We start from the raw sequence: 26,620 nt of genomic DNA on the forward strand, positions 1-26,620 counted from the left end.
TCTCACTGGCTGCCCTGCCGTGTCAGATGCAGCCGTAGACATGGAAGAGGAGGAGGAAGAAGAGGAGGGAGGAATGAAGAGGAAAGGAAGAGGAAATGAAAAAAGGAAGTTGATGAGGAGGTAGAAAATGGAAGAGATGAGGCTGAAGATGGGAGTGTTAATGAGGAAAACAGTGTAGAGAGCAGACAAGGAGACTGATGAGGAAGAGGAAGGGTGGGGCGGAAGAGCGGAATTGTTAGTAAACTCAGAAGCAACCGTTTGCACATCACGTGCTTCTATGACAGACCACCAGGCCCATCCTCGTGCCCTTCACAGGCAGTGCTGGCCACAAAGCGCCCTCCTAGTCTGAAGCTACCATCTGCCAACCAGTTCAACTACCCACAGGTCAGGACAGAAACATCTTTCTGTTCCCCTTACAGCTGATCTTTTCTTCTGATGCCTAATAATAAATAAATCATATATATGTATATTATATATATATATATGACCGAGCAGCAGAATTTGCTAAAACTTTGTACTTTGTAACCTTTTGCATCTCACCAAAGTACCCTTTCCCAAAACACTTATTTCTCTGACACAAATTACAGTCTAATATATGTAACATCTGTCATGACTACCAAGATACAGAGGCCCAGCTGGTTCAGTGACAGGACACAGAATGGCCTTGGGTACACTGTAGCCACATGAGCTACTCTGTTCTAAAAAAAGGAAATTGAGTGTAAACCCAGTTTTGGGTGCCCAGGGATTCACGGAAAGGTCACAGTGTATCCGTCAGCTGGGCTCTGCAAGAGTTCTCCACCCTGTTCACCAAAAGGCTGGCTCCACGGTGAATATAGCTGCCTAGCAGCTCACCTTGCTCATTGACTTTCATGAAAAATTGAAAGCTCCAGATGCCTATCGGGTGTCTGTCTCTGCAGCCAACTGATTGTCTGTGCTCCCTTCCGATTGCAGCAGTGTGCTGGGGGGGGGGGGGGGGGGGGCGGGGGGGGAAGGACTTCCCTTTACGAGTCAGGGACAGCTTTATCTGTTGGAGATTAACTATTACCATTTATGTTATGACCCACAAGGAGACCACAACCACTGCTCTCACTTCAGGGCTTCTGTCTGCGCTGTAATTTCAGCAGCAGTGGCTCAAGGTAAAAGTTGTGTGCAGTAATTGAAAATTCCACTAGGTGGGTCTGGTGTTCTTCCAACCAGAAAGCAGGCGGCACCAGGAGGGCTGGCTCCATCTTTCTTGTCGCAAAGGTTTAGAAAAAAAAGAAGAAAAAAGAAAAAAAAACAGGAGTTAGAGAATGTGTCCGGGGCTGTGGTTTTAATATTCATCCTAGATTACATGGGATGGATTACTGTTGGTAGCCGTGTTCGTCTGAGCCCCCCATGCTGCTGTAGAGTGCTGAAGATCGTTCCCTGACATGTGAAGGCTATGTTCTTATTTTAACCTTATTTTTATGATTAAGAAACCATATTAATGATGTCTCCCCATGTCCAGATGGCACGCACGCTGCCCTTTTCTCATTGCCGCTTTGACAAGCCCCTTCACCAAAAGCACAAGTTCCCATTAAAATGATATATTTTCTTTTGTGAAGTTTTTCTGCCATTCAGAGCATCACAGCTCTCCTGTTTAACATTCCCAGAAGCTGATCTCAGTGTGATCTTCAGTAACCTCTGAAAAACATGATCCAGGTTTACAAGCTCCTCTCCTAATCCTTGTGAGAAAACCTTCTCTTCTGCTTTAGGGTATAATGGTAAATAAAGCTTACTTTTAAACTACACCGGGTCACCTCAGCTTAAGAAACCACTTCAAATTCTTAATCTGTTTTTCAGTTTCCCATTACTTCAGTTGGTGTCTAGCTTATGCTTAAGGATCATCATGAAATGTCAGGTGTTTTCCTGCAAAGCACTATGGGTAAATTCCCATGGTGCCAAACACAGTGCTGAGTTCTCAGAACAGACAGGACAGACGACAGCTGTTCCCTCCCCACCATGCCGGAAACGGGGCACAAGGACAGGTTGCACACAGAACACCAGCCGCATATCCACCTGCCTTTGAAAACGTACTAACTAGGGCAGCTAAGAAGTGTTGGTGAGCATAGAAGTAGGTCATTTAAATGTCTGACTCTTTTTTGTTTTTCCTTCATTTTAAGTGAAAATAAGCATGGTCAAATCTCAAATGAATGTTGAGATGAACCATTTCAGCATAGTAGCTTAGGTGCCTTTTGATACCAATTATATGACAACATTTGAATGGCAAAAAGACCAAACAAGACGTAGCTCTCTGAGGCAGCGGGGATAGCCAGCACGAAGCATTTTCTGCCAACAACCTGGAAAAAGTTGATAACGGGAAAGTTATCGTTGTTAATACTTTATTTTTCCTGACAGGGAATAATTAGTTGTTTTCAGTAGTTCAAACTATTCAAAGTAGTATAGAAAGGGGGGGAGGGTCTTTGTAAATTTGTTGTTATCTTTTTCCCACATAGTTATAGTCTGTGAACAAAGAGGTAACAGGTGACCTAGTAAGAATAAATGGATGATACATACCTTCCAGTAATTCTAGATGGCTGTTTATTCTAAAAATTCTAACTGCATAGAACATGCTTCATATACCGGTGAGAGCACACTTAGTAAGATATCATGTGTTTCTTTTTAAATAATGAACACAAAATCTATATTGTGCTAGCCCTTGAATGTATGCAGTTCTCACTAGACATCTGCCCACTCTGTCACTCCGTATCCCCATTAAAGTATGATCCAGTCAGCATATCAAGACATATGACAAGCAAGCACTGCTTAGCAACCAAACCACAGTCTCCAAATATATCAAGGTCTTTACTGAAGTATGGCTTAATATTATCTTCCTCAGCTGGTCTGGTCAACAGAACCCTCTGAGCTGGTGGAGGTGTGGTAGGTGCGGTAGGACTGGAACACACACTTTCTGTGCCTCCTTCCTGTGATTCTGTCTGGGTATTCAGCCTAGATGGTAAAATGGGTCATTCATGTGGCTCTGGATTTCTGGGGATAGCTGACCTTTATTTTATAAGTTCCAGTGTCCATTCCTTTATATATGTCTGGGTTTTCCAGTTGTTCTAGATTAGAGGGTAAATCTGACCCCCGTTACTCCAGCTTTGCAGAAACTTGATAGCACATAGGAGATCCACAGAGTAAAAAACATTGATTCAGTTAGATTTCACTTCAACTCTTCTAGTTAATTGCCATAATGACCTTGAGCAAGTCATTCAGCTTCTTTGTCTTTTGCTTCCTAGTTTTATAATAGTTGAGATATTCATATATATTATTAGAAACTCCAGAACACAGTAAACTCAATGTATGTTAGCACTATCTTCAACAGAGTAAAGGTCATAACTTTACTAAAAATTAGATAAATAAGTTGTATTCAAGAATTTAATTTTTTATATTTAAATTTTTAAAATATAAGCCATATGTGCTGAGAACTCAGTCTCTCAACTAACAGAGTGATTACTATTTCATATAACCTCTTTGATTCACTTAGAAAATAAAAAAAAAACAAGCTATATATTAATTACCATTTTCTTCATAATTTTCCCAAGCACTGTGGATCAAATTGCATTTCTCCAAAGCACTAAGGCCCAGAACCCCAGAATGTGACTGTGCTTGAAGACAGGCTCTCTAAACAGGTAATGAGTTAACATGAGGTCATTAGGTTCGGCTCGACTCCAAAATGACAAGCATCCTCCTAAGAAGAAGAGATTAGAGAAAAATCCAAACTCAGAAGGAAAAGCTTGTGGAGACAGGAGGATATGCGTCTGTGAGTGAAGGACAGCCACCCCAGAAGAGACCATCCCGGCTGTCACCTGCTGAATAAACCTTTTACTCTGCATTACTACACACACACACACACACACACACACACACACACACATGCCGCTAATCAATGGCACAATTTTAAAAAGACAAAGAGTTACAATCTTCATAACTACTAGCCATCTGTATAAAGCAGATTTTTAAACCTCAAGAAGCCCCCACTATATCTAGAATGAAGACAATAATAGCAATCTTGTCTGTATTCTAGGATATTCTGAGAACTCACCGGTCATACACATGTGGTCATGTATCACTTACTTAACAATGGGAATACATTCTGAGAAGTGTGTCATTGGGGAGTTTCACCGTTGTTCAATAATCACAGTGTACTTACACAAGCAAGGCAGCTGTGACACCACTGTGTATGCAGTCTTCTGGGACCACTATTGCACACATAAGCCATCACTGACTTGTGCAGTACCCGACTATATATAACCAATTAAGTGATGTACAGCTATGAGCATGTGTGTACTGGCGAATCCCCACAATACCCTGCGATGCAGGCAGAATCATTCTTATTTGCCCCCACTGTAAAAATGACGGAGGCTTCATGCAGCTTAGAGTCAGATAATGAGGTTTAAAAGTGTGCTGTATACAGCCAAAGGCCGCAGCTACAACCCAGCCCACCCAAGCACGCATACCCGCACAAAAGCACTTTAAAAGCAGGAACACTGTATAAAGCATGAAAGTACTTTAATTAATTATAATGTCACAGCTAATAAAATAGCCTCGTGTAAAAATTACTCGATAATTGAAAACCAATATTATTTCACTGTAACTATGACTTTACTTCACCATTTTAGATCACATTCCTTGGAACAGGGCTGAAATGCCTAGGCTGGATGTTCGGGAGGAAGATTAAAGATCATTTTATATGTGTTTATTTCAAAGAGAAAATTAATGAAGTAAAATTAATGTTAATTAGATTTTTAAAACAGAGTTGAAAGTAGTCTATAACTCACAGTGTTATGCTATATGCTATTCATCATTTCGCTCTCAGCACTTAGCCCAGGAGTCGACTCTTTAACTATCTAAATATATTATAAATGAAGAATAAAATCCTCCCTGAGGCTCCCTGTTTCCTTGGAGTATTTTCAGAAGTCTCGCATGCTCATTTACGTTCCCAGCCCCGTGACAGCTGATGAATGATGGGGAAAGATGTGTGAAGGTCACGCCAGTGGTGACCCAGGAAGCAGGGGGGACCTTTGAAAGATCAGTTGCAAAGAGCCAAGCTCACTGTTACTTACCAGTAACTCCCAAGGGTGAGGACCACAAATCACAAAGACTCAGGAACCCAAGTGTGCCACTGGGTTCACTGAGAGAGTGTTCTGCATTCTGAAGATGAAAAAAAAGAAGGGGGGAAAAAAGACCCAAATACTTTCCTCTTATGTACAAAATCATAGGCTACAGACCTAAACACAGGATGAAGACAGACATCCTAACACAGCTATTAAACTTGGAAAGATTCTTCAGATGAGACAAAAACGGTTTGAAGGACCTAAGACAGAAGCGAAGTGAAGACAACAGACCAAGGCCCATTCTTGCTGTGGAGCGCTCTAGTTAGGAGAGATGGACCATAAGCAAAGCAGCAGATACCTTCAGACAAGGACAAGACTCAAACATCAAACAAGCCAGTGGGCATGGCGGTGGTGAAGCACTCCTTCGAGGAAGGCACCTTTGACCTGAGCACTGAATGCTAAAGGAACAGTCTTGCTAAGAGTTACCAAAAGTGTAAAGATCCAGAGGCAAGAAGAAGTGTGATTTGTGAAGGACAGGGGCGCTTGTGTGTCTATGTGCTGAATGTGTCAGAAGGACAAGTTTAGAGAGGTGCACGAGAGCCAGGCTGCATAGACAGGTCGGTCCTACTGCTGGAGCATGCCTATGACCACCAGGGCATGATTGTGGAGTCTGCCTGTATTTCGTGTTTATGCCCTTTTTTTTTTTTTTTTTTTTAAGATTTATTTATTATATATACAGCATTCTTGCGTGTATGCTGTCAGGCCAGAAGAGGGCACCAGATCTCTCATTACAAATGGCTGTGAGCCACCAAGTGCTTGCTGGGAATTGAACTCAGGACCTCTGGAAGACCAATCAGTGCTCTTAACCACTGAGCCATCTCTCCAGCCCCCATGTGCACTGTCTTCTATTGTTATCTTTTTTTACATTGAAACGGTTTGTTTGCCCCTCCCCGCCCCCCCCCCCCCCAATGCTATAAGTCCCCTAGCAGCACGATGGCTGCTCTTAACAGGAAAACCTCACAGAATTTTGTTTACAGGTGTGTTCCTAAGGTTGTGTGTTTATGTGCATATGACAACATGTGTGGAATGCAACTGATAAAGATGACTAATGGGTACTCGTTTAAGCCCTGGCCAGTCTGCCTAGAATTAAATATTGTCTTTTATGACTTAATGGCTATTGCTGACCAGCTTATTAGGTCTCAGCAAGCTCACTTCCTGGTGATTTGGCTTTCTCATTAGTAAATGAGCGGCAGGCAGATTGTACCTGCTTCTCGAGGTAGTTGTGAGGATTTAATAGTTTACCAGCTTACATGGTACTTAATGCTCACACACAACACTATTCCTTATCATTATTATTAGATAACTAATTGATACTCAGTTGGGTTATAAGAATCAAAATTGAGTGCTACATGATTATATTCATCTTTAAAATTCACTGAAACTCTGTATTACTCCTATTAATACAGATTAGTAATTTAATTTAAATGTGGGTATTTTTATTATCCTAAGACATAGAAGTTTTCTAATTTATGTGATAAATGGGTCCGTGTATCTAAAATGAAACAACAAAATTCTCCCTCTATGTACCCTATAGGGGGTAAATGTCTAAAGGATAAATTCCCTGTGTGAACAAGAATGCACGCTGGGGGCTATTGCTATGCTTTGACTGGTCTGTGAGCCTCTCAAATACATTGTTCATTTTTGCATTCAATGTCTACCATACCAAGGAGGCAAAGTGTGTCAAATAAATACAAAATGAAACAGTTGATCGCTTCAGTAAAATGCCTAATTCTTCAACTGTCAGCTTGATTGGTCTGAAAAAGAAAATGAGTGGATTAGTGCAGGACACTTTGGGGTATGTCTGTTAGGGCTTTTACAGAGAATTGGCTGAGGGAAGAGAACACACTCTGAGTGTAAGTGGTGCTAACCCATTGGGTAGGGTCTTGCACTGAATGAAAAGGGAGATGAAGGAAGTCAGCAGGGCGCTGGCACCCTCCCTTCATGTCCCCCCACATGTGAGCAAGCAGCTTTCTCCTGCTACACAGCACGGGCCTTTTCCATCACTATGCCTTCCCAGCCCACCATGTTGGACCAACCATTTCTCCCTTAATTGGCTTCTTGTGGGGCAGTTGATGACAGCTACTACCTGTGGCAGTGTATGGAAAAGACTTCGCCTAAACCTTTTGTAAGGCACTCTGCAACAATGAGGTGTTACTGTTGTTTTACTACTATTTCAGGGGAAAAAAAACAAGATCTGTTCATATGCCTTGTAAATATCATAACTGTGTCTCTAAAATATTCAGTGTGATCAAGTACTTCAGGAACATTTGCCTCTGAATTATTCTTACTTTAATTTCAAGTTACTTAATTCTAATTAAGTTTACCAGCACGCTAAGACCTTCACTTTCTTATGTAAACTTCTTTCCATAAACTCTATATATCTCATTTCTAAGAAAAAAGTATTCATTTTTTCCTTGCACAATATTCAGACCTTTTACCTGACATAAGAACAAGTGTAGCCATTTCTAAGTGGAAATACCTTTATTTCCCCCCTCTCCTGTTCTTTTATATGCAATCTAGCATTCTTTTAAAAACAGTGATACAATCTCCAAAGCAAAAAACAAAAACAAAAATTGAAGGATAAAGAAGTTAACAGATTGGGGCTGGGGATAGCCCACATAAAAATATTGGACAGAGTCTTATAAACAACCATGGTTCAAATGTTAGAAGATCCAGTACAAAAAATAGACAATTACAAAACTGGAACATTGTGTTAGGGATGAGGGAACATGAGAATGCACTAAGGGGAAAGCATCAGACAGAGATGAAGAGTTCTTCAGATGCTCTTAAGGTTAGACTTCACACAGCAGTGGGTCAGACGGCTCGAAAGAAAATGAATCGCAGAGGCACTCAAGAGTCAGAAAGGAAGAAGCAGAAGATGCAAAGGTGTAGATAAGGGCCAGGAAGATTAAGGATTGGCTTGTCTGCAAAAGAACAAAAACAAACCCACAGAGGAAGAGTCTGTAGGGATAGTATTGTGAATTTCTTTTGTAAAGGTAACTTTTATTCTCTAGATGCAGTTGTTGTCTCAGAGGCTTACTGGTGAATAAGCTCACTGTTTCTAGCTCTTTCTGAAGGCTGCCTGGCTGGCTCAACTCAGCTATTCTGGCACAAACTTCTTTCCAGGCTGACTGATTTAAACTGATTTCTTTCGGCTTCTGACTGACTTGCTCTACTTAGGAAAACTGCCTCTGAATTCCATGAACTGAAGTGCACTGACTGCACAAACTGAAAAGAACTGAACAGAAGGAAACTTAGATAAACTCAACTGCAGTTAATTGGTCTGCATTGAACTGGACTCAAGTGAACCCCACTGCATTGCCTGAACTCAACTGAACTGTACTCACTGAACTGACTTCCCATTGACTCACTCTTCAGTGCTCTTAACTAGCCTCTCTTTCCTGTCTGTTCTCATGAGAGTTGGGTGTATCCTATCTCTGACTCATTCTGTGCAAATCTTTCTCTGATTCATCACTTTGTCTTCCCTCAATTAGATATCACTTCCAAACATGTCTGTTTCCTTCTTCAGACTAACCTTCTTACATTGTTAGGGATTACAGGCATGTATTAAGAATATGTCTGAATTCCAGCCAGAGGACTAAAGGTATGTTATTCCAGCTGGATCACATAGATACATAGAAGGTCTTTGGGTGTGATCCTTGCCAGAGCAGCCCTAATGCTGGATTAAAATTTTTCTACACTCTTTAAAATTTTTAAAACTTTATTATTGTGTTTCCACATGTAATGAATATACACATACCAAAGTGCACACACGTGGATGGCAGAGGACCACTTCATAGAGTCAGTTCTCTTCTCATGCTCTTATCGGAGATTCCAACTGTCAAAGTCAGGCCAGTGTGCTCACCCAGTAAGTGCACTTACTCCTGAATCATCTCACTGGATCTGAATTTCTAAAATTAACAGATTAGAAGATAAGTCATAGATTCAATAAGCCCAGAAAACACCAAAAGTAATGTAGAGACACACTGCTTAACACAATGTAGATGTCTAGAGATTGGCTTCGAACTCCAAGGATACCTGGAACTTGTGGTCCTGATCCTTTTTTTCCCATATGCTGGGGATGTAGGTGTCATACAACATGCAGAATCTCGCCTTGTTTCTCCACTTCACCCTTTGCTGAGCAGGGCGTCAAACCCTGAGCCCTATACATGCACAAACACTGTACTACTGAACTACTGAACTACATCCCATTGCAGACAAATTAAAATCAACACTAAAGAGAAAATCTTGTAGATAGTCAGAAATACATACACAGCACAACAGAAAAATTCAGTGTTTCATATTAAAAATAAGGGAGCCAGCCAGTGGTGCATGCCTTTAATCCCAGCACTTGGGAGACAGAGGCAGGTAGATCTCTGTGAATTCGAGGCCAGCCTGGTCTTCATAGTGAATTCCAGGGCAGCCAAGGTTATATACAGAAAGACTCTGCCTCAAAAAAGGTGAACAAACAAACAAACAAAAATAGGGAGCCAAGAACAATGGGAGAACATCTTTCAATGCTGAAAGAAAAGAAGACTACAAGGAACCTTATAACCTGATAAATCTAGGAAAGGTAAAGGAATAATAGAGACCATTTCACACAAAGGGAAAATTTACTAAAACCTATACTGAAACACCAATGTTCTTTGGGCAAGAGAAATATGACCCCAGATAGAAATTGGTATCTTCAAAAAAAATTTTTAAGAACATGGGAAATATTAAATCTGATAAACTTGAGACATGTTTCTTGATTTACTGCTTTTAAAAGATAATTGAATGTCTAAAGCAAAATCGTAAACAATTCAAGACCTTTGTAATGCATTAGAAGTGAGCTATAGAACAATGTGACAAGAAACAGAAAAGGAAGTGGAAAATTGTTACAAGGATTTTATACTGTATATGAAATAACGTGTATAATAACGTGATTTGGAAGTAGAGTTAAAGTCAAGATGAATAATATAAGCCCTAAGGCAATTACTAAAAATAATAAAGCATTACTTCATATATGGAGATTAAATTCACAAAGTTATTTCTCAAAGTCAGAAAAAAAAGGGAAATCAAAAAATTAATTTGGAGATTGACAGATTTTTTTAAAAAATAAATCATAATTATATTAAATATAAGTGGCCAAATATCCTCTTAAAAATCAGAGTTTGCCTTTGTAGAAGTAAGACCTAACTCCATGAAAGTAAGTAAAAATTGAAAGGACTGGTATTGTCACAAGACATAGGAAGATCAATTTCTCGGCACAAAGGAAATTTATTTGCCCCAGAGGGGCAGAGGGCAGGGAATAAGACAAAGAACAAAAGCCAGGAGATAAAGGATGAAGGAGAAGGGGAAGGGGAAAGGCTGGAAGGGCAAGGGATATTTGTCCTGGAAGACAAAGGACTATCTCTGGATAGAGAGGAGACAGAAGTGGCCCATAGGCAAATGGCAGTTTATAGAGGAACAAGGGAAAACCCTGTGTTAGAATGAGAGGTTTAATTTTAATTGGGCATGTTAGCTAGATGAGACAATAGGGGGCTTTTGATGGCTGGATTTCAGTACTTTGATAGCTGGACTTTGGTATTCAGCCTCAAGAGGACAAAGTGGCCAAATAAGGGAATAGACCTTAGTAGCTAGCTTTAGGAATGTAATCTAACAGTTTAGCAAGGCAGAGGGAATGAGGGAAAGGCGAGGCCTACCAGAGCTGTGTTTGCCATGCCTGGGCCTTCTAGAGCCCCTCAAAGTTAGACCTAACTATACTTATCTACACAAAACACCACCCAAATATAATGGTGGTAAGTAAGAACCTAGACTTTAAGAATAGAGTTCTTTGGATTTGTCCAAGAGTTGTCTAGCTGAAGAGCAATGGATGACTGCCTCCCTTATTCTGCATACTCACCAGCATGGCCTGCCACGTGTGATATTCACCTTCATCATTCTGACTGTTGTACGATGAAATCTCAAAGTATTTTTTTATTTGTATTTCCCCGATGGTTAAGGATGCAGAACATCTCTTTAAGTGCTTTTCAGCCATTTGTGTTTCCTCTTTTGAGAGTTCTGTTCAGACCTGTACCCTAGTTTTTAATTGACTTATTTGTTTTCTTGATGTCCAATTTTTCTTAGTTCTTTGTGTATTTTAGATATCCCTCTGTTTGATGTAGGCTTGGAAAAAAAAAAAAAAAAACAACTTTTTTTCTATTCTGTGGGCTGCTTCTTTGATTGATAGTGTTCTTTGCCTTACAAAAACTTCTGATTAATTGATAAATGAGGTCCCATTTATCAATTGTGGATCTTACTGTCTGAGTTAGCTATGTTCTGGTCAGGAAGTTGTCTTCTGTGCCAATGAGTCTAGGGATATTCTTCACTTTCTCTTCTATCAGATTTAATGTATCTTCTTTGATGTTGAAGTCTCTGATCTATTTGGAGTTGAGTTTTATGCAGTGATCGATATGGATCTATTTGCATTCTTCTACATGCCAATATCAGTTTGACCAGTGCCATTTGATGAAGATGTTGTCTCTTTTTTCTAGTGTGTATTTCTGATCTCTTTATCAAAAATCATGTGTCCATAGGTGTGTGGATTTATATCTGGGTCTTCAATTAGACTCCATTGATCAGTGGGCCTGTTTTATGTCAATATCATGCTGGTTTTATTAGCATAGCACTGCAGTACATTGGAGATGGTGATACCTCCAGCTCTTTTTCTTTTCTGGTTTGTTTGTTTTTATCTTATTATTTTTTTTTATATGCCTGTTTGTATTCTAGTAAGGGAGAGAAAGAATCAGCGTGGATTTGGGTGGGTGGGGAAATGTAGAGGATCTGAGAAGAGTTGGGAAGGGGAAACTGTAATCAGAATAGACAGTATGAGAAAAGTCTATTTTTAATAATAAAATAAAATAGAAAGAATGCTGGCAGGGAGGACTGAGAAGGAACCAGGAACCTACTGTTGGGAATGAACAAGTCCCGGTCAACAGAGTCTCTCTTAAACAATGAGCTGTACTTTGATACATAGCTAAGGAGCTTTCCAGAAAAACTAGTGAAGCTGAGACCTGTCTTCTTCTGCTGACAATAAACTGTGGGAGGAGAGAAGTAAATACAGAGAGGGAGGGTCTTAAGATAAAAGCAATCCAGGATAAATGATTTTGAACCCCCCCCCATGGCAAAAAGATTCAAAAACTCAGAAATAAATGCTGAGGCAGTGGAAAAAGTCTCAATGTGTTCTATACACATCTGCTAAAAACTCACTGAGTGAAAGGTTCCAGAACACACTACCAGGAGATTAAGTGATTCTTCTAGATCTTTTCAATCAACCTTGAAGTCCTTCAGAAAGTTTTAATGGCCGTAGGTTGGCAGAGGGCAAAAACATGATAGCACTGCTTGAAAGCTGTACTCCTATTCCTCAGTATAGTTTAGGGAACCCTTGTGACACCCACAGGAAATGTGAGAGGTTACTGAGGAAATTATATTGGCAGACATACTCTACCCAGAAGAGTCATGAAAATGGGTCCTCAGACGTCCCAGACTCTGCTGCAGAAAGAGACTGAGAACCAGGGAGATGTTTCAGCTGATAAAAATGTTCCCCGCAGATAAGTCTGATGACCTGAGTTGGATCTCTGGAACACATATAAAGGCATAAGAGGAGAGCTGACTGGCTCTAGAGAGATGGACCAGAAGTTAGGGATGCTTACTGTGCAATCATGAGCACAGAACATCACAGATCCCACCTAATAGCTGCATCCGTGTCCCGAGCTCTACCTGGAACTTGCTTTCAATACTACTTTGAATTGGAAATTATTGCACTTTGAATGAGAAATGCCACCCCAATAGGCTCATACTTTAAACATTTGGTCCCACATTGGCAGTGCTATTGAGAGGTTCAAAACCCTAAGGAATAAAAATTGTCAACTCCACCCCCACACCCCAGGGAAGGATACTGGGCTCCTCAGAAGAAGCCATTGATGATGGGTCATTAATTCGTGTTGACCCTGATTTAGGGAAGATACGTCTGGAGCTAAGTCAGCTCCTGGAACATCTAGCCAAAGGAGATAAGGAGCCCAGAGCTGGGTTAGATTCTGAAGTTTTTTAAGGTCTCGTCAAACATAATGAAACTAACATCAACTAATCAAAATTGTACTAATGTCACTGCTTTGCCCCTACCAATCATATTAGAGGTTACCTAACCCTTCAAGAAAATTCCCCTAGCCTTGTATAAAAGGGAGCCTGTGAGTGCCTCTGGTCACCATTTTGATGAATGGTTGACCCCTGCATGCTGGTAATTCTTTGTCTTTGCACACTATTTGAATCTGGGGTCTTCCTTCAGTTATTCTTGGGCCCTAACACTGTTTAGAAAGGTTAACCTTGCTGGAGAAAAGACATCACTGGGGACAAACTTTAAGGTTTTTCAGTATGGTCTACTTCCAGGTTCTCCCTCTCTGCTTCCTGTTTGTGAATAAAATGTAATTAGTTTTGTGACTGCTAGGCTAGCCTCGCTCCTGGTGTCATGCCTTCCCCACCCAGGTGGACTGTATCCCTTCTGGAGCAGTAAGCAGAGACAAGTCTTCTCTGCCCTAAGTTGCTTTTCATTAGGGTATCCTAGCACAGCAACAGGAAAGGACCTGATCCGGTTACCTCGTCTTTGTTCACCACCTTGTCTCTGGTTTAGATTGTTTGGATTATTGTGATGGGGTTCTGAGCTCCAGACAGAGGCTGTGAAGTGGAGAAGCAGTGGATGCATTCTACCATGTGGATGGGGTCTAGTGAATACTCGAGGTCAGTTTGGCTACCCGTGGATTTTGGTAGGCAGGATGCCATGGGAGGATTCCATTACCTTCATCCCTAGTGTTTTCCCTGCGATTACAGCACACTGAATGTCAAAGGAGAGACTACCTGAGGATGCCTAAACTAATCACACGAACGTGTTTGAAGCTCAGCGTTTGAATTGAAATGTTAAGAGGAATGTCATGCATTTAAATTCTCCACTGATGACTAAAAGGGCTGTTTAGGATGATGATGTGAACGTGTCTGCTGATTTTTAGAGTAGGCGCTAGCTAACTAACAGGTTGCAAGAAAATGAGAGTGGTCAGGTAACTGAGAATTACCAGATTTTGCCAACAATCTGATTGGTTTGGAAGCAGACTCTCCTACAGAGCCTTCCGACAAAATGGCAGTCAACATTGGACTGGTGAACCCTAAACTAAGAACTCAGCCAGGCCCACTTGGATATCTGATCTACAGAACCTACAACATGCAATGCACTTGTAGAGTTAAGCCACTGAGCATGTGACAGTTTCTTATGCAGCAATATAAAACAACAGAGATGAGAACAAACAGCTCTGCACAGTTGGTGGCAGTAGAAAGCAAGTCAGCCACTGTGTAAATTACTTGGCATCAAAACCGGCACTAAAGTGAAATTTGTGCATTTCTGAGAAACAGTGAGTGATTCAACATGTATGTGTGTAACATGATTAGGTTTCAATATGTGCATCGGGAATTCGAGCAGGAATTTTCATGACCATATGAAATCGAAACTTCAAAGCTTATCAACTAGAAAACAGGTGTGTACGTGTGTGTGTGTGTGTATACATTCATAGAGAGGAATTCCATATAGCAATGAAAATGAACAAACTAAGGCTATACACATAAGAATATAAATAAAAATGGGGGAAAATCATATGAATGAACCTCAGGACATAATACATACATACATACATACATACATACATTCATACATGTTTATAGACACATGATTCCATTGGTTCTTACAGTCTACTGTAAACTAAATAGCTTGGGGGAGATAACCATGTGCAGTAAAATGATGAATAAAAGCAACATGATAGTGAAAACATAATCAAGAGACCACAGGAAGGGAAGGGGGCGGTATCAGGAAGGAAAGGGGTGGGATCAGGAAAGGAAGGGGTGGGATCAAGAAGGGAAGGGGTGGTATCAGGAAAGGAAGTGGTGGGATCAGGAAGGGAAAGGGTGGGATCAGGAAGGGAAGGGGTGGGATCAGGAAGGGTACACAGGGCCCATCAGAGATAGTGATAGTCTGTGGGTATCTACAGGTGGTGGTTGTGTTAACTCTGCCTTTATTCTTGTAACTCAAAGGCTAGGTCTACAAAGCAGGAGTATGAGATTTTGCTGAGAATACGGGAGACAGGTTATATTGCCCATCCACCTCATCTGAGAATCTACAGAATCTACAATTTTAACAAGATCCCAGGTGGTTTGTTTGCACATTAAAATTTTAAGAGTAGTGCTCTAAAATTTACATATATTATGTGAATATTCTTTTGTACCAAATAAATATTTAATAATCATGTTTGACATCACATTCCAGTTGTATAAGTGGCTAGACCCTTTAAGTACCTGCCTTTTTTTCTTACAGTTATCTAAAACCTTACCTATTAAGAGTCAGAGGAAAAATTACTGCATAATAACATAAAGCATCTATCTGAAGCTGGGTTTGATATCATCACCATTTAATTGAATGGTGAATAATTACCATTTTATATCAGTTCTCTCCTAGTTTGTACTCATTTCAACATCTCAGTAAATTAAACTGGTTTTTTTTTTTCTTCTTTTCTTTTGTTTTTGAGACCAGGACCTCATGAAGCCCATCCCGGCTTTGAACTCACAATGTAGAGAAAAGAGAGTAGTGAGTTCTATGGTTGCTTCTAACTATCTGCCTGGATGGGCCATTGAAGCAAGGATAACCTGAAAGAGCTTGAAATGACATCCTTGCTGAACTGAAGATAAAGAGGCTGGTCAGACCAGAGATAGAAGTCTGGGGACAAAGATATATACAGTACAAAGTGTAGAAAACAAATAAACAACAACCAAGTATTCCAGCTCACAAACTCTGCACAGTGCATGCTGGGAACTTGATTGTGCAACTTCGTGATCCAAACACAAAAATCGAGGCACTAGTAATAAGAAAAATCCTCAGAACATACAACAGGATGGGAAAGCATTAGATTTCTAGATGGTCATTTAAAAAAAAAACGAACAAAACAAAAAAAAAAAAACAAAACAAAAAACCTCCTACAGTTACCTAGGCCATTTGGTGAGACCCCCTCAGAACCCATGTTCATATAGGAGGATGGACTATACCTAGAAAGACTTTATTACCTGCAGAATGTTAGAAGACTCTTACACTAATAACACTGATTTCTGAATTGTAGACACATTTTAGTTCTACTTTAGTTTAGAAAGATGTTTGAGAACTTGAAAGAAGAGCAGTAGAATCCTCCAAAATGATGCAAAGATAAAAGAATGAAAAGTGTAATAGCACTGCAGTGATCCATGGAATAATATCAAGATATTTGATATATGTATTAGTGAGAATAGCACATATGTCAAAAAAGTATGAGTTGTATTTAAAGAAATAATGGTCACCAGATTTTCTAAATTAGATATCAGAAGTATAAGTATAGAGATCTAAGAAACCCAACAAGCCCTAAGAGGATAAACACAAACATACACACACACATACAGAGAGAGAGAGAGAGAGAGAGAGAGAGAGAGACAGAGAGAGAGACAGAGAGAGACAGAGACAGAGAGAGAGAGAGACAGAGAGAGCACACTAACAGCAAGCACAGCATAATGAAATCACAACACCAAAGGAACCTCCAGAAACATCCAGAGAAGAAAGACATATGAAGAAGCAAAGTGAGAAATTCTGTGCACTTCTAGACATTAGCTGTGGAAAACAGAGGAAACAAGCAACATCTTTAACATCCATTATGTTAAAAAAAAACAAACAAACAAATAAAATAGCAACAACAAAACCCTTTCCATTAAGGTCCAATGTTTCACGAAACTGAAACAAACTGTTCTTTTTATATAACAACAAGAAAAGGTCAAGATAACTGGCTGTAGCAGCTCCATATTATATAAAAAAAAAAAAAAAATGATGCCCAGTGGAAATTTAAATCTACATAGAGAAGTCTCAGTAATACTAAATATATGGATCAGTATAAAATACTTTTTATCATCTTAAAAAGTTACCTTAAAAGCTATTAAAAACTTAAAGAAAAACTTGCTATCATATAATCATTTTCCTTTGTTTTTAAAATCAGACAAAGAAGTAAAATATATGTTAACAGTAGCAGGAAGGATGGGGAAACAGAAGTCTGTCTGTCCTAGGAGTAGTACATTACACTTATGTGCCAAGTTATTTCAGATGTATTATTGTAAGCTAAAAGTTCATAGGTAAACCTTAAGACAACAAGGAAAAAGCATAGTTAATAAGTCAATAGTACAAACAAAATGGAATATTAAAACCAATACTTAATCCAGAAACAGAAGAAGGAAAGGGGACAAAAATAAACTAGTAGAAAACAAATATCCAAATAATAGATGTAAACTCAGCTATATAAATAACTACATTAGAATAAATTAAAATACAGATATTAGGGGCTCAGGATCTAGCTGCATAGAAGAATGCATTCCTAACATGACAAGACCATGGGTTTGAGCCCCAACATAGAAAAGAAACAATATTGAATTAAAGCAATTTAAAGAAATACCCAGCTCTATGCTATGAAAAAGCCTACTTTAAATGTGAGATATATGTGAATTAGATGAAGTTGGACTGTACTTTTCAAGGCATGGGCATTAAGCTCTTTATAGCCATTTGATTGCTCTCTCATGCTCCATGGTATAACCTAACTGATAAGCTTCTCAATTACAACTTAAATATTACTGAATCTAAGTCGCTCTGTATCAGCATTTCTTAAGCTGTGGGTTGTGACCCCTTTGGAAGTGAAATGACCCTTTCACAGGCACCTAAGATCATAGGAAAACACAGAGATTTACATGATGATCCCTAACAGTAGAAAATTATAGTTATGAAGTAGCAACGAAAATAATATTATGGTTGGCGGCCACCACATGAGGAACTGTACTGAAGGGTCCCAGCGTTAGGAAGGTTGAGAACCACTGAGCCAGATGTCCACGTAGGCAGTTCTTTCCTAAGCTATCCACACGGCCTACTGACTACTAACACAAAAGGACAAATTTTATGCTCACTATTTTTGATTTTGAAAATTCAAAGCTTCAGGCTGCCATGAAAACTTTCTGTATTTGGATTCCCTAGTCTCTACTGGCCTAGAATATCAGGTAAGAATTAAATCTTATCCTTAAAGAAAAGAAAACTTCTTTTTCCCTAAAACCATTTTATTTGATCTGATTTGGTTGTTTTGCTAATTATAGACCAGTGTACTTTTTTTTAAATATTTTGTTTGGAAATGTGAAATCATTATCCAGCGATCCCACCTCTTAGGATTTCCATGATAATATGTGACATTTAAGCACCATAGTGAAGCTTACATTCCCATGCCTCCTTATGAATAGATAGATGCCTTCAGTTTTTCCTGGCTAAATTTAAACCTTCTAGAATTGTTGCTTTTCGGGATGTGCTAATCATATAGCACAAAATGTTGCTGACTTTCATAACTCAGCCAAGGATATTGTGTTCCATCTTTGCATAGAAATGCAAATTTCTTCAAAGATTGAGCAAGGTTTTTTTTTTTTTTCTGATAAAGATGATTTGAAAATCTAGATCTAAGATGCTAAACACATACCAACAATTTTTGCGGTATGCTAGAATTTTGAAGTATTTACAACTAAACTCGTTCACGCCCCATTTCTACCACTAGAATTTTATTGTATATCGGTGCATATAGACTAAGAATAGCCAACAATGCTGTCTTTTGCTTGCATCACCTCTGTTGTATTATCGGCAGCTGAACATGACATACAGGCTACTGAATTTTCATCGATCGCTTGAGAAATGTCAATATTTTCCATCGGCGGTATTTGTTATTCATCTCCCAGAAATCCCTGACATGACCATAATTTAACAGATCTGGTCATTAATTCAGAGAAAAAAAGAGAGGAGAGAAAGAGAAGAAACACAATAGTCTCTTAGCTACATACGAGCAAGTATTTTCCAACTGAACAGTTGACCAACTTGTGCTCTGCTGTTTTTAACCGCAGAGCTGTGATGGAACCTGTTGTAACTTACTCCATTCCCATTCTTTTTTTTTTTTTTTTTTCTCCATTCCCATTCTAACGGTGACTGTTTTCTTGAGTTGTGTGCGCTTTTGACTAGTGAGGTTTCATGGCGTTCTGGTCTTTATCTGATGTGTGTCTCTGGGCCTGAGTTTTGGGGGTTGTTTGTTTGTTTGTTTGTTTGTTTACCTAAACCTTTCAGAGAAGTCGCTTTTCTTCCAATAGGTACAGATTGGTGGGTGTGTCTGCTGAGTAACGTTATGAGTAGAAAACACCTATAAATCTTTTTTTTTTTTTTTTCTGACCTGCGCACAATCCTCCTTTGACTTAGAGTATCTGGTACCTCTCCGTGATTAGGTTACTGATGATAGAAGTCTGGGCCCCTTGTTTCCAGGTTCTTGATTTCTTAGTCAAAGAAGTAAAATAATGACTAGATGCAGATTTACAAGCCAACAAGAAAATAACTCAAATGTGAAGCAATAGTACAGATCAAAAACTCTTTGTCATTCTGTCGAGAGAGACAGCAGGCCACATGAGTGAGGGTAGTCAAGGGTCCCGATTATTGCACAAGGTTTTCTTTAATGCAGCCCAAAAGAAGGTCTTTGGTTGCTAAAAGCATCAGTATAATGAGGGTGGATCTCAATTTCAACTTATATAACCTCTTTTCTACTGTGCATGTCCTTTATCACCGTGCACCTGATTTTAATCATATGCATGTCCAATTATGCATAAGGCATAAGATGGTAAACAGAGGACTGATGGTAAACCCTAAAAGTACATCCAGGACCGTTTGTGATACTACACCTGTCATCAAGATGGTTTGAGGCCTGATCCACCCACCTCTCTTCATTTCAAGATGCATTCCTGGACATGTTAGACTGGAAATGGATCATTATCATGGAGTTGCTATGGAAAGTAACTTATTTCTATTGGTTGAAGAAGGTATATGTGCAGCTTGACGCAGATGGGGGCTTAAGTGTTCAACAAGTTGTTAGGTGAATGATTTGGAGAGGTGTGTGTATGTGTGTACGTGTATGTGTGTGTGTGTGTGTGTGTGTGTGTGTGTGTGTGTGCGCGCGCGCGTGCGTGCACGTGCTCGAGTGTGTGTGCATGTGTACATTTAGTGAGATAAGGGTCTCAGGCTATCAAGAACATTATTAGAAGAGGGATGTGTGCCTAGCCCACATCAAGTGGAGTCCCAGCCTGCTAAGCTATTTCCTATGCTATACTTGATGCAATTGTCTTTCACTTCTAGAAGATCTAGCCTAAGCATCTTCTGAAGCCAACTGGGAAAAAAAACATGAGATTCTCCAGAACCTACAGAATCTCTGTTTGATTCTCCAGCCCCAGCCCCACTAACTACGCCTCTAGGCAGCAGCTGTGTAAAGTTCCCTGTCTAAATCCCTAGCCTCCCCGCCTCCCCCCACCTCCAGACTTTTGCATTAGGAATAAGCTCCTTGGCTTGAATTAAATACTAGCCAATAATATGTTTAAACATGTTATTAACATGATACAAATCCAGGCACATGGAGCATGTCAAGTATATTTTTTCCTTTTTTTCAGAGTCATAGTGATTTTTCACCTTAAGAATACGAGTTGACTAACCCACATTCTTCTAATTCTGTCCTTTGTTTACTCATACTGAGATATAGTTGTCTAGGACCTTGTCAAGGTAAGATGGCCCAGCATAACCTCAAGTGCACGTGGCTTTGGACTCATGAGGCTTTCGTTTGTTGGATCCAACCCTCACCTTAGGGGTGTCATGTGACCAGTCCCTACCCGATCTCCCTACATTGTCATTCCAACCACAAAAGACTTCATAATAGCCTTCCATTCACTTCTCTCCCAATGCAAGTTGGTGTTTGTCTCTGCCTGGAACATTCTTTCTCTAGATAATCACAGAGCTGATTCCTTCTTCTTGCTTGGGTCTCTGTTCAAGTACCACCTCCTCAGAGCCAAGACACTACTTTCTCTAAAAAAAAAAAAAAAAAAAAAAAAATCCATTCATTAAAGGTATAACAATATTACATATTTATGTCTCTTCCATACCTTTCCAGCAGAGTAGAACATACAGTAGTGATTCTGAAGGTGTTTGGTGAGTGTAAGACAGGAAGGCAGGAGGATAAATTGTCGTGGCTTAGAGTAAAATGTTCCTTTTAATTAATGCTATAGGTTGTCTGTGGTTTCTGTCTGATTTCTCCTTCTATCCAACATCATCAGACTATACTGGTCTCCTCCAGCCCCTGTCGTTTCTTTGAGTCTCTGTGGGATTTAATCCGTTCTAGATTCTACTCCATATTGTATCTGAAGAGATATGGGCTTCACTGTTCTCTTAAGGTTACCTTTCTATGTTATTTATAGTAATTCTTCTTCAATTCATCCCTCTGGGAGTTCCTACATTGGACTTGGGTCTCAAAAGGCATTGTGGGAACAAGAATAGCTACCCATTATTATGGAACAATCATGGCTCTGAGTCCTTTGCAAGTATTAACTCATTTAGTCAATCTTATCATCTATTATCTTCATTTAACATCTCGACAAAATCAAGTTCCAGAGAAGTGAGGCAATTTCATCTCAGTCATCCAGACAGAATGGGAAGATGGATAGAATGATTCTAATGCCTGTGTTTCCAATGCCCACATCAGAACATACTGGACAGAAATAGTCCTGAGGTAGCATTTTGGAAGCATGAATGCTTGTCTTCATTCTGTTGCTGGCTCTGAGGCCTGAGATGAGTTCTTTCAGTTTCCTACGTCAAGCCGTATGTGATGGCAAAGCCTACAGTCCCAGCACTTAGAAGGCTAATAGAGGAGAACCACAAGATCAAGGCCATCCTGGACTACACAAGGAAGCTCAAACCAGATTAGGATACGTAACTAGATAATCTACAACATTTTATTTGAAAAAGTTCCAGGATTAAAGTGTACATTCTGCAAGTAAAAACACTGGTCAACATAATTTACAAAGACTCCGTTATACCAACAAGCTGTTACTGGCCTATCATAAGTTGCCTCGAGAAAGATGCAAGTGGAAATATCTTCAAACGTAACTATGGATTTCCTACACTACCTGCATCCCCTGCCAGCCAGCTCCTGTCTTCTGTTGTGGCAGCTTCGGGGGCGGGGGGGGGGGGGGAAGAAAAGAAGGAATAAAAGAACTTTCTCAAAGAGTTAAAGAGGTTTGAAAAAGCATGTAGACAGCTGGTAAATATTCAATATCCAGTAAAAGTTGTTTCGCTTATAACTAGTAAAAGTTGTTTTGCTCATTTTCACTACATATAAGTTTTAAATGCCTTACAGACGTTCATGTTATCAACCAAAAAGAATAGGTGTCAAGAAATGTAGAGGTCTGTTTCCAACTTTTACTACCACACATTTCCTTTCTAAGCTAAAACAAGAAATCCCAAGTTCTTCTGTAATTTTCCTACCATAGTGTGGAATATGCAACAGCTACTCTTAATCTCAACATGTGTTAAAAATGACATGGAGTCACGAGAGATCACCTGATCATGTTGCAAATGGAGTCTATGCTGTATACCAGGACCCAGTCATATCAAGCAAAACTTACATTAATTACATTCAATGTTCCTGTTCCTTTGTGTCTACACTTCCTCCTCTGTGACATTAGTAACATTTGTTGGCAAGTCTAGATTCCCATTTATAATATAATAATATTATAATATTTTATTATTATTATAAATATAATATTTATAATATGATATTGCCTTTAGTCCTGTCTTCATCACCTTCAGGCATCCAGAATACCACTTTCAAAATACTTTCTTTTTATATAAATGTGTAGTATAGTTAACACAGACTAGAATGTAGAACCAGAAGACACAGACTTGTGTCTCAGGCCACCTTGACATCTCTCACCAACTTGGACAATGTTCGGACCTTGGAGTTGACTCTGAACCTATATCCTTATCTGATAAATGAAGATCGTGATACAGTCAACCTTGCTGTTGACTGCCAACCACACACATCACATGATACGTTGTGTGGAATGGAATGCCTTCTTGATGTAATCTTGCCAGATACGACTCTGAGGAACACAGATCATCCTTTCCCCAGACCAATGAATAAATTCATCTTAAACCATAAAAAGTCTAAGTTGAAAGCGAAGAATAAGATTACACATTCCAGTGTAATCCAACTTCGCTCCTGTCTTATCCCTTTTCACAGAGCAATGCAGTGAATCAGCTAATACCCCTTCTACAGATCTATTCATACTAACAGTGAAATTGCCAGAAAGTACTAGGTATGCCTCCTCTACACTGAGTCACTAAATTACTCTATGAAAATGGGCAGCACCAGGATTGCCATGTTCCGTGAAGATTGTCCAGTCTTCTATGTGAGCCTCAGAACAGACAAAACTCCCACTGGGTGCAAGCAGACCTTGAATATCTACTTAAAACCAGCTGCTCAGCCTCCCCTGAGAGCGGAAGAGCCACACTGCCCTCTGTCTGAATGTCAGGTGAACCTAGTCCCTACCCAACCCATGTCACCAGCTCACCTGGACTCTCTGGAACCCTTACTCCATCTTCACAGCTGTGTGTACCTTCCCTCTCCCCAGTTTCTGGCATTGATTTTTGCAACCACAACAATTTTGAATTTGAACATTCCTTAGGAAAACAAAAAGAACGTCTTGGGTGGTTTTCCCCATGATTGTTCTTCTTGTTCTTTTGGTTTAGTTTGGTTTGGTTTTGGTTTATGTTTGTTTGTTTGTTCCCAATTATCTATAGTTAATGCAATAAGAGTGGTCAAAAAAGCTTATAGGTTACACAATTTCACAAGATGCATTGAAGGATAAAGAAGGGGTGATATTTATCAACTGTATCTTAGGGTCTTGATGGATACATTCCTCCTGGGGGAGGTGGTGTAGGGCATCTCATTCCTGGAGGGGCAGGCATACCTACAGGTGTCTAACAGGGGAAGACCAATTGGTGGGCCCATGGTGGTTTCATACCAGATGGAGGAGCCATAATGCCTGGAGTTGGGGTTGCTCTGCCTATAGGTGGAGGTGGAGTTCCGAGTCCTGGTGAGTACTGAGTTGGGGCTCTGGCAATGTTAGCAGTGGCGGCAGCAGCAGCTACTGCTACAGTGCCTCTTCCCTGTGTAATCATAATCCGCTGGGATAGGCCTCCAACTCCTCCGACAGGGCCTGCTGATTGAGCAGGTACACCAACTGTTACTCCTCTGCCAGCTGCTTTTTCAACCCCAGGACCACCATTAGTGCCAGCAAAGTGGCACATGAGCAATGTCACTATTTTTAGGAGGTGAACCCTCCACAGTCACAGAAACCAAGTTCTCTCCATGTAGCAAGACCCAAAGCCATATTTCCTCACATTCTAGCTGTTTTTGCATTCTTTGGCTTGATCTTCCTGTACTCGTCACAATCACAGAGGATCAAATACATATGTTTGTCAAAAGCCTTAAAGGAGCCAATGACGTTTCCTCCATCTTGCAGGATGCATCTCATTCTACAGTCAATGGGCTGCAGCATCTTGCTGCTGTTTCTCACAGTCATGATTGCTGTTCTACCACAGTCCTTCTCAACAGTAAGATCTCAAGATCCTTAATACTTCGGGGAGGGCTATAAATACAGGTTTGATGCAGGTTATTCACACACAGTGTAAGCTTGACCAAAGTTTCACCGTGGATGGGTCTTGTTTTCCTAGACTTCCACCACCTTGGTGTTCTAATACTGCTTTAACCGCCTCTTGGTGTCTCAGCTAAGAATGCCTGTCTTGGTTCTGCCTGGAAGTCCACCACAGGAACTTGCTGTTGCTGAGAACATCGTGGGGACAAGTGATGCTCTTGGCTCAGTGGGGCTGTCCTTGTGTGCTTGACCTGGACTTCAACCTCTAGCACATGCTGTTCAGTAGTTCTTCTCAGATGTAAGCAATCCCCATAAATGTGATGGAAAAGAAGATGTATACATGCATATTCATATACACAAGCACATAAAAAAATCATGGAAAAAAACATTGACAGTAAAATCTACCCGTAGGAGTATGTCACACCTCGCGGACTAAGGGGCCATTGTTGTTGTTGTTTTACATACATGGTTTTGATGCTGCTTTAACAATCTTTTCTCCATGTCAAGCATTTTTGTACTAATTATCTCATCTAATTGTGGAAGGGTGATCATTATTGTGAGCCTGAGCTTCAGAGCCAGGAAACCTTGGCTTTCATTTAGGCTCTACCATCAATACACTCATCCTATCATCCTCGGTTTCTAAGATGGAGCTGAGGTTTAGAGAAACTCTTAAGTCTTAGCCAGTTTCATCCAGACAGACAGAGGCAGAGGTGGGGTTTCAGACCTAAACCCTCATACCAAAGCTCCAGTTTTGGGGGCTTTCTTAAAGGACCCTTGCTGGTGGACATGCGTCACACTGTTCAAAAGGCACCATTCTTAATAACCAGCCTTTCAAGATAGAAAGGGTAGAAAAAAGGATTGTGAGTTGCAATTAGGAGGGACTTTGTTATCAGCCACTCTATGATATGCTGAGCATGACCCATCCAGAAACCAATCAAACATTATGGCAGGAGACATCACAATCAGGGAACATCTTTCACATCTACATAGTGTGTGGAACCTGTTTTGATTCACGTGAACCAGTCTTTTCTTTCTCTCTCTCTCTCTCTCTCTCTCTCTCTCTCTCTCTCTCTCTCTCTCTATCTCTCTTTCTTTTTTCTTTCTTTAAGGCAATTAAAGAAAAATTTAGTTGCATACAATGAAAGGGGTGGACATTATTAGTTTATAATTTTGTCTAAGATTATACCAAAATCACTGGGCTCACTCATTTTCATTTATTGGGGCAGATATTATTCATATTCATATTAAACAGATATTGATTGATGGTCTGCTGTGTGCCAGGTGCCAGAGAAGCCAGAGCAGCCTGTCACTGGCAAGACTCACAGCCCTTCTGTGCTGTGTAAATAAAAGAGGCAGAGAGAGGCTTGGCAGTATTCTAGAGTGAGCAGGGTGTCACAGAGGAATAGAAAATCTAGAGTAGAAGGCGTGAAAATATTACCAACAACAAAATGAATGACATCATTAGAGAACAATATAGCAAAGAATGAAGAAGGAAATGATGGAGCTTACACAGGGGAGTAAATACATCTAACAAAGATGTGTTCCTAGCGTGGAAAGCAAAAGTCTACCGTGGAACAGAAGGCCATAATTGAACATAGCGGCCACTGGACGGGAAAGAATAACAAATAGTCCCTGGGGATGCCCAGAGGCTAGAAGAAAAGGAAATATAAAGACCAAATGATCCCAGCAGCAGCTTCAAATTGCTATTTATGTGTCTGCAAATGACTTCCTGCTTCTCATTTCCCTCCTCAGACTCTCCTCTCTGTAAACCCAGAGAATCTAGCTCTGTGGTTAGAGTAAGGCTGGGTCACCGAGCACCTCTCTTTAATAATAGGTACGCCGTGGTGTGGAGATCTCATTTCCCCCGAGCCTGCTGACGTCTG

At 40.1% G+C, this 26,620-nt stretch overlaps 1 protein-coding gene and 1 pseudogene across 11 annotated transcripts in view; one reads left to right on the top strand and one right to left on the bottom strand.

The window, feature by feature from the left end:
* The window catches only part of Anks1b (ankyrin repeat and sterile alpha motif domain containing 1B), a 1,013,218-nt gene that overhangs the window by 763,043 nt on the left and 223,555 nt on the right, over window positions 1–26,620 (top strand). The gene's annotated exons all lie outside the window — the stretch shown is intronic.
* Window positions 23,948–24,665, bottom strand: LOC143435684 (small nuclear ribonucleoprotein-associated protein B' pseudogene; annotated as a pseudogene).

Source organism: Arvicanthis niloticus, chromosome 22 (genome assembly GCF_011762505.2).
Source record: "Arvicanthis niloticus isolate mArvNil1 chromosome 22, mArvNil1.pat.X, whole genome shotgun sequence".
In the NCBI taxonomy this organism is placed as follows: domain Eukaryota; kingdom Metazoa; phylum Chordata; class Mammalia; order Rodentia; family Muridae; genus Arvicanthis; species Arvicanthis niloticus.